The sequence below is a fragment of the Passer montanus genome, unplaced genomic scaffold, assembly GCF_014805655.1.
Source record: "Passer montanus isolate IOZ18808 unplaced genomic scaffold, ASM1480565v1 scaffold33, whole genome shotgun sequence".
Lineage (NCBI taxonomy): Eukaryota > Metazoa > Chordata > Aves > Passeriformes > Passeridae > Passer > Passer montanus.
The window spans coordinates 3,264,821-3,282,940 of NW_024368041.1; the positions used below are offsets into that span (position 1 = coordinate 3,264,821).

General features: G+C 42.1%; 1 protein-coding gene across 2 annotated transcripts in view; it reads right to left on the bottom strand.

Annotated features, from left to right (window-relative positions):
- Positions 1 to 18,120, bottom strand: part of SAMD12 (sterile alpha motif domain containing 12) — a 174,290-nt gene that overhangs the window by 9,375 nt on the left and 146,795 nt on the right. The window lies entirely within an intron of this gene.

Genomic DNA, 18,120 nt, shown 5'->3' on the forward strand with positions numbered 1-18,120 from the left:
GATGTTCCTGCACCCTTTCTGCTGGCCAAGATGGTAAGAACTGGCTATTGGTGCATAGAAAACAGCTCACCCACATCCTTCCCCCCTTCAGACCCCGTAAGATAATGAGGAGGTTGCAGTTTCCCTTTCCCCAGCTAAGCAGCACAGCACACTCAGTGCTGGTGGCTGCTGTTCCGTGCCTGAAGGCCCTGCAGAGGTGTTCAGCCATCACACCATCGAGAAGGGAATGTGGAGGTTACTTGTAACTTCTCCTCCCCTTCACCCAAACTCTTGTTTGAGAAGCACAGCAAAGGGACAAGAGGCAATGGACACAAGAAGCAACAAGAGATATTCCAGTTAGATGCAAGGAGAAAAATCTCCCAAGCGAGGGTGGTTACCTTTTGGACCAAGTTTCTGACCAGGCCGTGGGACCTCCACCTACACAGAAGTCTGCAGCTCAACCAGATGAGTCCCCACACAAACTGATGTGGCCCTGCTTTGAGCACAGTTTACTGGAACCATCTCCTGAAGCCTCTTCCAACCTAAATATTTTTAAGCTTGTGTGTTTTCTGAAGGGGATTTGTGCTCATTGTTCTGCCTTTCTGAACTGGAGATGAGTGCCTGTGCAGAGCTGCTCACACTGAAGCACGTTCAGTTGTTAATTCAATATATAGCACATACATGCTTGTAAACCCAACAAAGGCTCAAGCTTCTGAGGCTGAGGAGCCATGCAGAGACAAGTTCACAGTATTATTTAATGAAATCATAGAATCATCTAGGTTGGAAAAGACCTTTATGATCATTGAGTCAAAGTGTTAACCCAGCACTACCAAGGCCACCACTAAAATGTTTTGGGATGCAGCTTTGTTCATCACACAGCCCTTACCCAGCACCTGCTTTATGGACCAGATCTCTGACCATGGCAGTGCTGGGATGGCACTCATCAGAATGGGCTTTGCACCCTTCCCAGCTGACATCCTGCTCAGTTCATGAGTGCATGTATCTGCATGTGTGGGAAGAGCTGCACTCTTGGGGTTTTGGGGCTAAATTCCTAACAGAATACTGATGCTGCCAAGGCAGCATTCACATCATCTAAAACTCAGGCTGGCAGTGGATTCCTACTTCTCACTCCTTCAAAATCATTCCTGATAGGATCTTCTCTGTGGAGTGTGGGCTGACTGGCTCTGCCAAGCTGTCACTTTGCCCATATTTGCCTCTACCAACCCCAAGCTCTTGTAGGGATGGACATGAAGGTCTGATTGAGCAGAGAAAGGATGGGATGATAAATCAGTAGGTATTGCACAAGACTAAAAAAACCACCCACTCCCTGCCATGAGCACTTGACCCCTGAGTGTAAATATGCCCTATGAAATATAGAAACATTAAAAACCAGTTTCCTTAATTATTTCCCTCCTTATGTGGGCATATTTAGGTGATTACAGTGCTATTCTTGATTTCTGTTTTTATAGCTGCTTTGCTTTTTTCCTTCAGGTCCTCCAGGGCAATGTTCCCAACACCACCTACTGTCATCTACTACATGAGATGCCCACATCAGTAGTGGCCTGAGAAAGACTCACATTTTGGACCCAGCAACTGGTTTCACACCATGGAGGAACATACAGGAAGGTTCTGAGCCTTCAGCTGGTCTAGACAGAAAACTGACTACATCCCCCAAGACAGAAAAGAAAGCAATGGTGACATAAGCAATTTTGAAGAAAAAGGGCAAACCTATGGGGAGATTTTAAAATGGGAGAGCAGCAAACAGGTACTTAATCTCAAAAGTATTTGATTTCAGGTGAATTAGAGGGTGTCTCCCATCTGGGTAGCATCAATGGAGACAAGCCTGTCTCACAAAGGCCTGTCTCTCTTTCTTTGAGCTCATCTGCTGCAAAGAAGGGAAAATTTCAAAAGCTCTCCCAAGCAATGAAAAATACCTTGCTTAGCCACAGAGCTGGAGGACTAAAATAAAATGGGCAAACTGGCTAATTATATCAGGTCAGGCCTCAGGACTGCAGTCATGCTGAAATTCCCAATCATCCCCATTGTCTCAGTCATTAGCTTGTACTTGTACTTAAATTTGAAATGAGCCAGCTGGCCCTTCAGACAGAAACCCATGAATGAGGAGAAATGGAACTGATGCCAACCTGAGCTCCATCCACATCACAGAGGGAGCACAACCACTCTGAGCCATGCAGAGGGTCTGGACACAACTGGTGACACCAAGCAAGCAGACAGCAGTAGCTCTGTCAAACTCTGCATTTAGAGCACGCAAACTCAGGCTTTAGTGGTCATCCAGCCTGTTTCTTCTCACTTTGTCTTTTGAGGACAGAAGCATTTATTCTTCCTCATTATCTGCATCATTTTTTGTGCCCAGCTGAAGGCTCCTCTAAGGACCCTGGTTTTGTAACAGTACATAGCCAGTGTTTACTGAAAGTAAAGATCTTTATAAAAGGTATCACAAATGAGCAGTTGCCTTTGAAAACCCAGCCTGAGACAGAAAGCTCTGAAAACAAACACAGTCCTTTGCAGGGGGTGTATATGCTTACCAACACAACAGTGAACAGATCTAATCTCACATGACATTTTCAAGAAGCTGATGCAGAAAAACAACCATCATTTCAAAGCCAGAGATGTATTTCAGTTTTTGAGTATCTGTGCTGTGTGATTTTTGTCTGAGAAAGGGACATATTTTAGATTCATTTTAAACACATGTTAATTCAATTCAATCTAGAGGTATTACCTATTTGCCACATTTCCATAATTGAGGGATTCTGAAAAAGAAAACAAGCATCTATTATCTTTGCTAGGTTTACTCTCCTGGAACTAATTTTGTACTAAATTTCTAAAGTCAGCACATTTCAAACACCGGATTATAATGAAAAATGTCTATTTCCTTCTACCATCTATTCCTTGGAGTCTGTGAAAAACTGCATTCAGCTTCATTTAGAAATATTTTTTTTCTGTGTTAGAAAGGATGGAGGTATCTCACTTCACGTGTCTCATGTCACTTGAGACATTTTAATGTATATTACTGTATATTACTGTGGACTTGTTGCATCTTGCTATTAACTAATTAGAGTTCATATAACTGTCAAATGGGGGCTGGGAGGGACCTTGAAGATCATCTGCCGCGCCATGGGCAGGGAACCTTCCACTAGACCAGGTTACTCAGAGCCCCATCCAGCCTGGCCTTGGACACTGTCACAGAAGGGGCACCCACAACTTTTCTGGGCAACCCATGCCAGGGCCTCACCCCCTCACAGTACAGAACATCTTCCTAAAACCTTACCTAAACCTGCTCTTTCAGTTTAAGGCTCCTTGTCCTGTCACACCATTGAGGAAAGTCCCTCTCTAGCCTCACTGTAGGTAATGGAAGGTGCTACAAGGTCTCCCTGGAGCCTCTTCTTTTCCAGGCTGAACAGCCCCAGCTCAGCCTGTCTTCATGGGAAGGTGTTTCAGCCCCATGATCAATTCAGTGATTCTGGACTCCTCTGAGCTCATTCCAACAGGTCCATGTCCTTCTTGTACTGGGGACTCCACAGCTGCACACAGTACTCCAGACATTGTGTGCATCCAGCTCTGGGGCCCCCAACAGATACATTACCACTGAAGAGTTTTGGGCACTGATAAAAGAAAATGCCTGGCAACCCATTCATAGATTTACCCTTTTCTTTACTGTGCATTGAATTATTATTAACGCTGAGGTGTGAGAGAATGAGGTGTCTCTGCAAGGCTCGTGGAAGGTCATGTAAAAAGAAAGTACCTTCTTGGGGAGCTGCTGATCCCAGTCAGTCACCATGGTGGAAGGAGAACTGGCAGGGGCTGGGAAGTGCTGCCATGGGGCAGCCTTGGCAGGGACAGGAACCACTTACACCTGTGGTTTACCAATGCAGTTGTACCTGCATTTGGTTTCACTCTATCACAGAGCCATCCCATTCCTGCTCTGGGTGGAGAACAGCACTGGTTCTTTTAACCTGCAGGTAAAGGCAGCTACTGCTGCACATCCTCGTTACGTAACAGGTCACTGATAACCAGAGTCAACAATGCCAGAGATCCAAGGTTGCCTCAAACAATTGCATGTGTGGAGCCAGCTGGAGCCAGCAGCCAGTGGGTGGCAAAGCACCACCCCAGCCTGCTCCGTCCACCCACCGAGCCCTCCGAGCCCTCCTCTCATCCCAGCAGCTCCGGCTGCCAGTCAAGCCTCAGGGCCACAGCCCAGCAGCCTGTGTTAAACAGCGGCACATTAATCTAGGGACTGAATGCAACACCCAGCAGCTGAGAGAATACACACACGTGGATTCTTTTTGATAAAGCTGCCAATTTTGTTTTGATTCCCAACCAATCGTCTTGGTCCGACTTGCCTGGTTTTCTCCTCGTTACTAAAAACTCGTAGCTGATACAGTCTTGAAGGTAAATTAATATTGTTTGTAATATGCTATTGTCAAATGGTGGAAAAATACCAAGGGGGAAAGGAAGGAAGTCTCTTCATACTCTGATTTTTTAATTTGCTTGCCAAGCAAAAAATCAAGATTTTGATTTTGGAGTACCTTTGACAGGAAAAGAGGGTCTGTGAGCACAACACCTAGAGCATCTAACATAGTAATCCTAATCCCAAGTGTTTGATATTTTTTTAATGAGTCCATGCAAAATAACTGTAAAAGCCAAAAATACATAGAATCAAATGTTGTCTTCCCTTTACACCTACTTTTTTAGGGGACAGTTAGGACATATTTGTAATTAACTGTAAAACCCAACCATGAAACGACATTTTTTGTTGAAATGATCAGGGACATTGAAGTATCATCACAAGACTCCAACAGCAGAGTCCTTAAAACAAACAGCAGCTGACATATTAATTGCTATTTCTGCAAGGATAAATTCAAGGTTTCTTTTTCTTCTTCTGGACAACTTGCTCCCACAAGCAGGTACTCTTAATCCTCCTGGATAGAGCTTTAATATCTGTTGATACCATCACCACAAATACGCTCATGAATAAATATTCCCACATGAGATCTAGGGAAGAGAATGACATTACAAGCAATAAACTCCTTGGTGTTATTTATGTACTCCTACACTGCTCACTGAGTGTCCCAGGCCCAGACAAGGGCTTGGAGGGGGCAGCTGGAACACAGCCTGGCACATGCATGGGCATGGTGAGTACGTGGGCATGTGGGATCCTGGCTCACTCCCAGATGTGCTGTCCAGATCAACAGCACATCTCATCCCAAGGAAGGCTTCAGGGTGCCTTCCAAAGCAGTTTAGAGAGGATGCTCAGAGTTTCAAGACAGATGATGAACATTCAACAAGGTCAGGCAAATCCCATCCTCTGTGTTCTCTCTCAAGAGATAACTCCCTTCCTGCCTGTGAGGCTGGGCTCTCCAGCCTGCATCAGGCAATTCTGAGATGAAACATTTCTGGGAGAATGGATGTCATGGCAGATGCTCTCAGCAGGTAACCTTCTGAAAAGACAATTAGTCAGAGGTTATTGCAGCTGCTCTGTGGAGCACAGTTGGTTCACATAGAACTGGTTGAAAATGTAGTTGTCCAAAATGTGTTTTGCTAAGCTATTCAAAGCCATCAAATAGTCAGATTAGCCAAGAGTCTCTTTATGAGTCACACACAACCCCAGCTTCCTTACCAAAGCAAATCTCAGCAACTTTACTAGGTTAAACAAAACCAGGATACACATTGATTCTATGTACAGATGATTTATGCAGGAATTTTGGTTCTTTGCCCTTTCCTTCAAAAATCAGAGTTCTTGGTGGACAGCTCTCTAAAGTGCTTGAGCTCACACTCTAGCCTTGTTTTGAAAAATATCTTAAAAGACTTTTACATCTTCTGAACTTGATTTTACAGAGTAATCTAAAAACCTCAGGACAAAAATCTATCCCTAGAAATTATGTCCTTTCTATGCCTGTACCTAACCATCTTGTGCAAATTTCCCAAGCTTAGAAGTTTGGTTCAAAAATCGGGAAAAATCCCAGGAGAGATTCTTTCTTCTTTCAAAGTGGTTCATTCATCTCAACTCAAGATACTTCATACACCCCACCACCCACGTGCTGCTGCAAACATTCAAAGAAAAGAGAGAAACACTTGCATTCAACAGATTATGATTATATCCTTGAACTAACAAGCAGTTAAAATATTTTGGAAAATTATATGCAACTGCTTCCTTAATGTTTATGGGGCTCTTTCAAAAAAGTCTCTTGATCTACTGCACACCTACCTATCACTGTGAACAGTGAACTGGCTGTCCTGAAGCATTCTGCTCAAGAAACTCAAATTGTAGCAAGCAAAGATTTAAAGGAATGTGATGCTAAGGTGTCCAGTAGTCTTATCTGGTGCTGTCTGAAACTGAAAATGCATATGAGATTGCTGACTTTATACCTTATCATGCATCTCTCTCACTGCCTGGCTGTAATCAGTTCTCAGTTTCCCCAGTTCTTCTGGGGTGCCCTGCAGGAAGTGAAAAAGGCTGTGACAGATGAATGGCATTCCCCAGGCTGTGGCTCTCTACATTTGCACTGCACCGTGAGCCTTTGCATATCTATTGCTTTCACCTCCAGAGACTGGGTGTTAAAAATGAAGCTCCAGGAACTGCACAAACCGAGTGAACTCAAAGAAGACATAGCCTTTAGTGGTATTTTCAGCATACATGTAAGGTTCTCAACCACACAGTCCCCAGTGGTTTGGTGGCTGCTCTGATCACCAGCTGGAACCAGTATTTGCATTTTTTCTGCAGATTCTGCAGCACACTTTCAAGCCTACCCTGCTCAGATGCATGCAGCAGCATTTGGGAATTATTCTGTGCATTATCAGTTCTGTGCATTATATCATCCTATTACTTGCTTTAGGATTCTCACTGAAATATACATTAAGAAACACAATCAGATGAAACTAAAGATTTCACTGGAAAAATGGAAGTATTATAGCAGAAGGGTTTGTAAACTCTCTGGAACTACAACTCCCTCACTGGTCATGCAGAGCTTATGCAGGATTAATAGGTGGAACAAACTATCCACCTTTAGGGAGATACTCACTGTGAGATTCCCTGAAATGAAAATTTCCTTTCTGTGATTAACCAAGCAAAAAGGAAATTATACCTACTAAAACCACCAAAGGACTGCACACATGCACACACACATTTACCAGAAAACAAAACAAAAATGCCTCATGAAACCTACAAAACCAGTCCCCACCCCTTAGTTAAGTGAACAAGTAAATTTGTTTAGCTTTTTGCAGGAATTAATCAATATATACCCTCTACCTGTATCATCACATTGTGTGTAATCACTGTTTTCTCCAGGACCCTTGCACTGCTCTGAGCACCAAACAGACAGAATGCAGACAAAGAGCATTTTGGTACCATTTGGTACTTCCTTTATTCTTGCAGTTCAGCATGTGCCCCACCATCTCGTTTAATGCACAATGTCCTATCTCCACCTGGAAAATAATTATTGCCATTCCCATGGACACAGTGTCTAAACATGCCACCAAAAAGGCCTGAATTTCAAAATACCTCAGTGAGAAGACATGGCCTTATTTTGTAGCTCCTAGTTAAGTACCAAGAGAGTTACAAGGCTGCACTGGTGCTGTCTCCAGCAACAAGTGCTTCAGGCTGTCAGAGCCATGTGGGGCACCTAAGGAAAGGGGGTTTGAGGAAGCTTCTGGAATACATACTCCAGAATGCCAATGATGCGTTCTCCTAATATGGCCCAAAGTCTGATTTTATCTCAAAATTGTACTTTACTGATTGTCATCTAAAAGTGAAATTGTTGGACCATCAGTGTTAACAATCCATCATGGCTCTCCACAACCACTGGGTTGTACAGGAAAAAAGCAGCTGCTATTTTAGCCTCATCAACCTGACTGTGATCAAGTCTTCCCAGGCATCCTCAGAACAGTCTACACAACAATTAGCATGTTGCATACACCACTACTGTTTTAAAAATAAAATCAAACAGAAGGCACTCGGTCTCCTCCCAGCTGCAGGACCAAGCTCAGGGAGAGCTGCAGGTCCTACCAAGGCAGGGATCCTCTTCCACCCCACCACTGATGCTGTGTCAAGGCAACAGAGTGGGCTCTCCCTCTGCACATTGGGCTTCATGTCTCTGTCTAAACAGCTGGAAAGTGAACTACAGTGATCAAAATGAGTTACCACATGTGAAGAGTCCTCATGGTGACTACTAAGATTGTTATCTGGACGTTTTCCCAAAGCAGATCCGAAATACTAGCAATGCTGCCTTGGCAGAAGGGATTGATAAACAAAGGATGGGCAGTTTGCATCAAAGAAGTTCTTAAGTCATGCATGAAGTCTAAGTACTGAAATTATGTAGGCTGTACTGACCACAAAGCCAAGCAAAGAAGTCAGTCATGGAAACCTGACATGTATAAAATAAAACAAGTCAGTGTTGAGAATGCATGAGCTATTCAGGCATTCAGGGTTTTGGGGAGTTCCTGCTCAGCCCAGGGATCATTTGACTGGCTGCAAGTTGTGCTTTACTCTGATTTGCCCATTTCATATCATTTTAATTTGGAGGCTATGCAAAGCACCTGCATAGTCTTCTGTCTCTTTTTGAATCCTGCACATGTTCCTGAAAAGACGATTGCACAGAGATGTACACAAATGGTGACAGACCACACCATATGCTGTGGAGATGATGCTGTGTGTGGTTGCTGCCATCCCAAGCAAAATGCTGTGTAATCTCTCCCTTTGCCCAAACAAAGTGGTATCAACCATGTCCTGTGGGACAGTTTTCAGGACCTGATGGAATTGTCCACATTGTCTGCCTGCAAATTCAGTTTTTCTTGACAAGGAACCCCAGGCCCAGGAGGATGATCACTCCCCATCCTCACCATCATGTGCCACCATCACTGGCCAGGCTGGGCATCCAGTGCCCAGGGCTGGGACACACTCCCAGGTGCTGTAGCAGAGCATACCCAGTGTAAATCAAGGATGGACCAAGGTACTTGGTGGTAGAAAATAATTCAATACCAGGTAGAAAGTGACCTTTAAAGTCAGACAGAAGGGCACTGCTTCACTTTAAAGATACGGGTTTGGGGTTAAATGTCATATCAGGAAAAGGACTTTCATTCATCATTCAGATTCTTTGCTTGTAGAACATAACAGTATGCACTGATTGATGCAAGAAAGTGAAATATGCAGCAGAGCAGCATCTCAGTGGTTAAGGCAAAGGCCTTATCTGCCATATCACAGATCACTAGACTTCCCTTTGCTGTCTAGTTAAATAAATACATAATTGTTCTGCACAAACTGGAACAGCATAAAAAAAGACATACAGCATATCTCTCTCCCACCTGGAAGCTTGTCTTTAAGGTTAGAGATGCAAATAAATAAAGCCTGTGTGGATTTCTGAGATGATTCATTGTAACTTCTGCAGATAGTCTGATTAAAGCCAGCTGGATATTTCCACGCATAATTGCAGACTGGAACCCCAGATAAATACAAAACACAGACAGGAGTGGGATGGGAGAATCCACCCCTGCCTGTGCTGAGCTATGAGAAGCAATTTGCTGTGCAGAGCACCAGCTCACTTGGCTCTGAAGTTTGTCTGGTGGCTGAACAACCCCATTCCACCTGTCCTAGACAGGCAACCAGCCTACACTGCTGTCTGGGCTTCTTCCACAAGCAGGGCAGGAAGACAGGGCCCTTTGAAGAGTGACCCACCTACCTACTTGTCATATTGGATAAACGAGTCCTCGGCAGCTCCTCTCTTCTCTGATTACCAAGAAAGCTGAATGATGAGCTCAGAGTAGTTATCCACCAATTAAATGGCAAACAAGAGGTGACAGGATTTGCAACTTCATGCCTAATTTGATTGTTACAATTTCCAATTAGCATGTGAAGTGTAGGTACCACAATGTTCCAGATTAGCACGTTTAATGCTTACATTTTGACTGATATCAAGAACAATATAGATTCCAGTGAGGGATAAGAGCCCTAAATTCCTTTGAGGCCTTGGATATAGGAATTTGACAAGGAAATTACACACCAAATAATCTTCTTAAAATTCACACACATAACTGAGACAATGAGATGTTTCCTGCAAAAAATCCACAAAGTAGTAAAGTTTGGTAGAGGAATTATTTACTCAGTGCTACTGGTACCATTTTGAAGCCGGATAATTTATTGTGCCTATGCTGCCAAATTGTTTCGATTTGCCACTGATTTCTTTTCATTTCCACTTGGGATATATGAACAAATGAAAAGAAATTCACATAGGTAACTAAAATTTGAGTAAACAAAAATAGTGGTTTGTTTGTTATTAAACACCTTTCATATTTTAGCTGTGGTAGGAAATGAGGTTGGTAAGCATCTGTAACTGGAAAAGTTCTACCATTTTATCTCAGGCCAAACAGTTTATCACAATTCATGTGCAGACAAATTTTTGTGCCTCAAAAATCAGGGAAAACTATGTAATGGGCTGTGGTAGTTCTCCCTCAGTGCCAGAACAGTAAGCATCCCAATTAAATTTTTGCTTCAAGGAAGGAAGAAAGGAAGGAAGGATTTCTGCCACTGGAGCATAAAACAGATTTTGGCTAGAAAGAAGATGGACAAGATATTCGAAAACCCCCAAGTAATTTGCACACCAAAGTCTCATTAAAGTCAACAAGACTTTGATTTCCAAGTTACTTGTGAAAATTTTCTCTGATGATGCCTACAAGTCTTTCAATATTTATCTTAAACAAGTGCTGACACATCATTCAAAAGCAGATCTGGGATAGCAACAAGTTTTGGTAACCCCTCAAGACATTTCTAAAGCCTCACCCACAAGAGACACAAAACTTCTGGCATGTCCATATGTCTGGAATTTTCAGTCTGCATTGTGCATTTGTCTGTTCAGGGTAATTAAGGGCATGGCTCTGTGAACACAGCACTGCGAGGGAAGGGGCGGCTGGGCGTGTGGCAGAACAGATGCTCCGCTGTGCCCTCGCCCCGTGGCGAGCACAGGGCACTGCACTGCCCCTGGAGAGAGAATGGCCACCTTCCAGTGGCCTCACTGTCACCTGGCTCAGGTAGTCACACTGCCAGATCTGCTTCACAAGCCCAGCCACCATCACACGCTGCTCAAGAATAAACACAACCAGAACATCTTTTGCTAAGCCTTTTTTTAACTTGTTCTCCATCACCTCTAACACACCCTTCAAGGATTTTTAATTTGGTGCTCATCCCCACTTAGGCTGGACAAGGCTGGGTGAATCATGAAGAAATAGATGCTGGGACTGGTTGGCTAAGAGTTCAGCCAGGAGGATCCATGCCCTAGGTTCCTGAAGAGCCACTATTTAAACATTGTACACATAAAATGCCTAAAATAGACATAAAAAGGAAGCTGTGATGTTGCAGAGACTGCAAAACTGAACAGTAAACTTACTAGAAAAACAGCATGAGATGTTCAGGAACAGCCAGTTTGCCCTGCTAATAAAAGGGTTTTTTCTGGAAAAGTCTCAGATTTGAGGATTCTGGAGTTTAGCCCTGAAGGGTATGGGAACTGGGAGAGCTGTAAATGTGTTAAATATCAACTTCTTAATGAGACTATCATTCTTCTTTCCATTCTGAGATTACAAAATGATCTCACCTCACTAGGGTGTAACTACAACATGCTGCTGCAGCTCAGGGCTCCCTGTTTTTTCCAGTTTTCTCTTGTTAGAGAATCCCATGAGATTACTGTATCTGTGGCCTTAATGGAGCATCCAGATGTCTCTGTGATCATTGGGCACTGCCTGCCAACAAGAACTTTTGCCTAACCTCCGGGCCCAGATTCCAAATGAGAAATTCATGCTAATGTCTCAGGAAATTACATCTTCTGACACAGATGAAAGGTATTTATTTCTTCATTGCATATGACTATTGCTCATTGCTATTACACAGACCAGGTCACTCCAGTAAGCACTTGTAAATCCACTGCTACAAATCCACCCCAGATTTTCCTCTTGCAGATACTAATGGCTTTATGTAGAAAGAAAAAAAAAAGAAGCTTTTAAAAAAAGCCTTTTTGCTTCTGATTCAGTCTCAAGAATTTCACCAGGAAACAACCTGTGAAATCCCTGGTAAAGAGGTAAGACTTCTGAATCTGGTATTTTAGAAAGGTGATCCAATAGCTACCCTTCTCTCCTGGAAAACAAGTTTTTATGTGTGTTCTAGCTTTTTATGCTAAAGAACACGTTTATGCAATGCCAAGACGGGGAATATCCCTACCTATGCAAACTCCTCATGGCATTATGGTGTCTGCTATTAAGAGTGTGCACATTCAGTGTTCCTAGGGGTGCCTGATGGGAGTCATGCTGTTCACTGCTAAACCAGCTTTCTTTTTGCTCCTTAAAGCAATGGAAAGAGATTCGCCCTCTGCCTGTGGGCTGAAGACCATGGCTGTGCTTCCAGCATGCACACAATTCTGGGAGCACAGTTCCATGTGATGAATCACGCAGTGGCAGAGACATTTCTCCAGTCTTTCCTCCCCTTCCTCCACTGCCCTCCTGCTGGCCCAACGCTGCTGCACAACACAATGGACCTGCGAAATAACCCCATCAGAAAAGCCAGACCAAGGCTTTGAACCAATTTACTTCCCAGATCTGCCTCAGAGCTCCACCGTGGCTACAGTGGTCCTGGCAGGGAGCAGGAGGAATGGCCATGGGCAGCAGCAGGAGCGTCTTAGCCCGCTCTGCAATCGAGTCTTGACAACGTGGAGTCCTGGCTTGTGTCTCCCCAAATGCTGACTGTGGTCTCTCAAAGAGCATAGATGTTTAACTAGATTTAGAAAGGTAATAAAGAATGAAGCCAGCAGGCTGCAAATGGATAGACTGTGCTGTAGATAACAGGCACAGCTAATTCTGGTTTTAAATAACAATAGGGACAGCAGACCCACTGGCAACAGCTAGAGCATTTCTTCAAATTATGCATTCCCTGACTTTTCTTTTGCTACTGGAGGGCCCAACTCTGCAAACTATTTTTAGTAGTGTTACTTTGTCAATGCACAGCCATGAATTGGGGTCCCACTGTGCTATTCAAACACTTAAATAAAGGCTGGTTTCTGCCCAGACTCAGAAATCCAACTTACAAAAATCTCATAGGTTTAAATGGTATAAATGGCAGTACTTTGGTTTATTGTATTTTATGACTTATTTTACTAAATATTATTTACTTCATATGCAGCAGTTGGACTAGAATGATGAAAAAAATGTTTCCAAGCAAAGACTGGAACGACTCTGCGGTGCTGCTGGTGAAATAACAAGCCCTTTCAATGAAAGAAACTGTAAGCATTGAACAGCCCAAAATGGCTTCTGCAGAGCCACAGCAGTATTGTATGCAAATATGTAATTCAGTTGTTTTTATGTAACCTGGCTATTTTGTAACCACAGAAGTAGAGATTAGACAAATGGAGCATATGCCATTTCTGAAGAAACTACATGGGGAAAATATGCACTGCAGTTACAGTCCTGATATTTAAAATTAGCTACTCAGAAAACACATTGCCAGCTAACAGCAAATTATTCAGTTTCATTAATGATACTGATTTGGAGTAGAATACACAGAAATGAAAGACTATATATGTACATGACCTTAAAACAAATTTTAATGAACAGTGATTATCTTGCTTCCATCAAGTGTTGCTCATCCAGGTGTGCTTTACAAACCGACTGCACAGTCACATACTCATTTGCCCACGAACAAAGGAGTTCACTGTGTCTATCACTAGACAGCCATCATCTCTGCTGTGACAGCATGAGGTGCTCAGAAGCATGAACAGCACTTTAAGAACACTTTTGCACAATAAATGCAAAATATAGACAGGTTCTGTGTCTAGAATCTAGACAGGCTACATGTCTACAGTACCTCTAGCTAAAATGTCACAAGAAACATATATATATACACACACACACACACATATATATATATATCACATAAAATCTACTGATCATGACTACATATATAATATAATATAATATAATATAATATAATATAATATAATATAATATAATATAATATAATATAATATAATACCACAAGTGATTAAGACTAAATACCTACATTCTACAAATCCAGCAACTCATCCATACCACCACGCCAAGATATCATTTGCAATGACCTTTAAAGAAGATGACCCCTATTCCCAGAGCAGACTGCCTGCAGGATGAGTGACTAGGACATTAGCTCAGGACTGAGTGGCTAATGTATTTACACAACTCCAGTTCACCTGATCCAACATGAAAAACTGTTTTGAGACCATGTTTTATTCCGACACTTGGCTTCCAAAACATTTGCAGCAGCCTCTAAGAGGTTTTTGGAAAGTTTGATAAACTTTTCTGCTAAAACTGAGGCATTCTGACAGCCAAAAGTTCAATTGGATCTCTCCAAATGGTCTTTAAAATCTGTGGTAGGGATCTGGATCAATTCTGAAACCAAAGCCCAGGACAGAAGCACTGCTAAAGGTCTCAGCAGCTGATTGTTTAAAATATCTGTTCCCCATTACACAACATTAGTTACTTATATTATGTAAGACATGCAACTCAAAGTCTACCTACCACACTTGATATTTTTGGGCTGCTGTACCAGCAAAGGTCTTGCAAATGAAAGTGTGGCCCAGATTCATTCAACTATTTTTAGACACCTACTGCTGTTAACTATTTATGTCTGCAGACTGTCTACACAGTGCAGAGCCAGGCCCTGCCTCTGGTCCCCAGCACTAAACCTGATTGCTCTCAGGAGATCCTTATTGCTGGATACAGTGGGAACACCAAGAAATCTGGGACATACCAGTAGATAGATGGAACCTCAAAATTTGATTTAAATATGCAGAAGAGCAAGGTTTTCACTGAAAGCATAGTTCAGTTAGAGGGGACCTACAGTGATCATCTAATCCAATGGCCTGACCTGTCCAACCATAATCTCAGTTAACACTTGAGAAAATGAACTGTGAGCTGTGCTGCATCTGCAGAGCTGAACGGAAGAAAGTAACAAAACTATTCTAGTTAACCAAAGCTCAATGCACAGATCTGAAGACACACAGAACAGATTTTTTTGAGTACTGCAGTGCCATTCTTACATACTGATGTGTGATAGCACACCCTAAAAATGTTTTATAGGAGTTATTGTGAGAGACAGAATTAGTCTGGGAACTTTGCCTTTTGAAGACCATGACAACCACTACAAAGGTGAAAAACAGTCTCCCTGGAATGGAGGTTTCTGATAGTGGCTTGCTTAGTGCTTGCATCTCTGCATGGCAGCAGAATTACTGACTTTGTTGGCAATGACCAAGACTCCCTGCTTAAATACCAAGTTACAATAAATCACTGTTAACTCTAGTGCTGGCTATAAATTGTGGTAACATTTTATTTGAGATTTTAAGGACCAGACAAAGGATTTGGAAGACTGGAATAGAAGCTGTGCCCTGTTGACCAGTTTCCCCAAGACCATACAGGTTCCTTGATTGTTGTACTTCTCTTTTCTCTGCATAAAAATCTGTGAAGTTCTGATACCAGCTATCTGCCAGCAGTTAAATGTGCTGCTATGACTGCACAGGAAATTACCTCATTCTAGTCTGACTGCTACTGATGGAGCTTTCTTCACCCAGAAGCACATCCATCCTAAACAGAGAGTAGCTCTCAATCCCCTTAGTTTTTTAGACTTTATAATGTTGGACTTACAATCTTGCCATGCCATAGCACTTCCTTAATGTAAGGGACAAAATGAACACACAGAACTGTGTTTGTACTGATGCCTCAGCTGTTAGCTTTTACATTTTTCAGATTCTGTACTGTCATCCATTTTGTGACCATTTTGGGTTCATCTGGGATGTAGCCATGGCTGGGTTCTTGTGCTGCCCAAAGTGTTTCTATTGAGGCCTTTTAATAAATCCCTACTTTATTCTTTAGCTCCATCTAGTTTCTCTTCTAGGCCAGCCTTCACAAGGCATCAGTACATATGCAGACACCATGAATGAGGATATAGCAAATTCTTCAGCAACTCTGGGGGATCTAAAAGCATCCCCTGTAACTGTGCTGCATCAGAGAACAGCCAGAAGCTGGTTTCTTTCCCCGCATTACACATTTGGAACTGTCTGCAAACTTAATATTGAATGTGAAATCAAATTATGTAAACAACCAGTCTCATTCCAGTAGAAACATTAAATTCAATTTCAAGGTAGGATATCTAGACTGGGGAATATTCCTTTTGTACTTCTAGCGGTTTATTCCCTCAAACAAAGGTCTTTTTAATGCTGATGATTTGCCTCATTTCGAGTCACTGATGGCCAAGATGGAAGGCCCAGAAGAAGGACAAAAATACCTCTGAACATGACATCTGGGCCTATGGCATGAAGACTGCACTTTGTACAGACAATCAAATCTGCCTCTTATTGACACCTGTCTATCTGTCTGGATATCAGATTTTTATCTTGTCTCTCCGTGTTGGCACTGATTACTGTGTACACCCACCTTGTCAGCAGATCCAAACAAAAATATTTTTCACTCTTCCAGCTTATCCTTGGTGTGTCACGATGCATGCCAGACTTACCTCTGAAAGTCTGTATTTAGGTTCTTCTGTTTTGTCTGAGTAACACATAGGAAATGGGCTCTTTGATTTCAAGGTAAGACTAAAATGGACTCACAGTAATACTTAATCAGGAATGATTTATTTAAAAACATATTCTCATCTCCATAACTAGTCCATGGGAGCTAAATGCTTTAAAAAAGTACTTTGGTTGTTACTAGTGCACCTGAAACCCACTGCCATTTTTTCGGGTTGTCTACCACTTTTTCACTTTAAAGCCAGTCTCAAAACAAAATCCATCACAGGCACCCACAGAACGGTAGTGAAAAAAGATTTCATTTCTGATTTACAGAGATGCTCAACTGTGTCAGCCTCCTTTAGTTTCAGGAGAGAGGAAGTGAAAAAAACAACCCCAAATATAAAGGAGATCAAGCATAGCTGAATATAAATGTTAAAAACAAGACTGGTGACAACAGAGTTCCATCATTTATGTTTACCTAAAAACACATAAGTAGACAAATTAAGTAAATGTATGCTCTGTGTATACATTAATGTTGGTATTGGACATCTAAAAAGTAACTTCCCATTACACACTCCTTATGCCACTATGAATTTGGTTGGCATCTGCATGCCAATGGAAGGAAGAAAGCAGTCCGTGATATGAATTGTTGTTAAAATTCTATTTAGTACAATTATGTATTTATGCTAGCTGAAATTCTTTACTGTCCATAGTCAGCTTTCAGCTCTAAAATCCAAGTCCCCGGGATACATACATAACTTACATTACACTGCAAGGCTATGGCTGTAAAAGAATATTAAGGAGGAACACTTGCCAAAGTTATACTAAATAATTCCTTTCTAGTTAAGGTTAAAATTATGGCTAAGAGACTAGAGGCTTGCTAATTCACTTTAAGGATTAGGAGATCCACTGCAAATTACTGAATTTTCCAACTAAGCGAGAAACACATTAAAAAAGCAAGTGTAATTTATCACAAAATGCACTTTGCTCATTTATTTTGACAACTGTTATTTAAATTATTTATGCCCTTCCATCATGTACTAGTAAATGTACTGTAGCCTGTTTTGTAAAAATAGTCATCAGTGAGATTAGAGTAACACAACATCCGCTGTTACCCTTTGCTTGGAGGTGAACAGAAACCAGCATTTTGTGCCTTGCAGGCACAAAGAGGGTTCCAGAAAAGGGCAGTTGTGGTGGTTCTTGGGTTTTGGGTTTTTTTGTTTAACACAATGCTAAACCTACAGCAGCTACCATCGTTTCAAACATTTATACTGAAGCTTGAGGGTTCATAGAAGTGGGGCTACTCATTTAAGTACCTTATTTAAAGGCTTAATAATGTGGTACTAGGTTTCCCTCACTGGGAATTTTCAGTGGTGCCCAGGAACAAGGTTTAAACCTGAAAGCAGTCATAGGAGCTTTGTTTGAACAAGCTGATAAACATTAGCAAGTACCTAGCTTTGAATTAGTGCATTTCTTTAAAGGAAGAGAAATTTTGCCTTCTCCCTGTTCCTGTTTCAAGGCTACCTGGAGGAACAAAGCAGAAAGCCACACCTTCCTCTCCTGAGCAGTGGTTTGAATTCACAAACTTGGATCACAGGCACAAAATTGAAGTAAG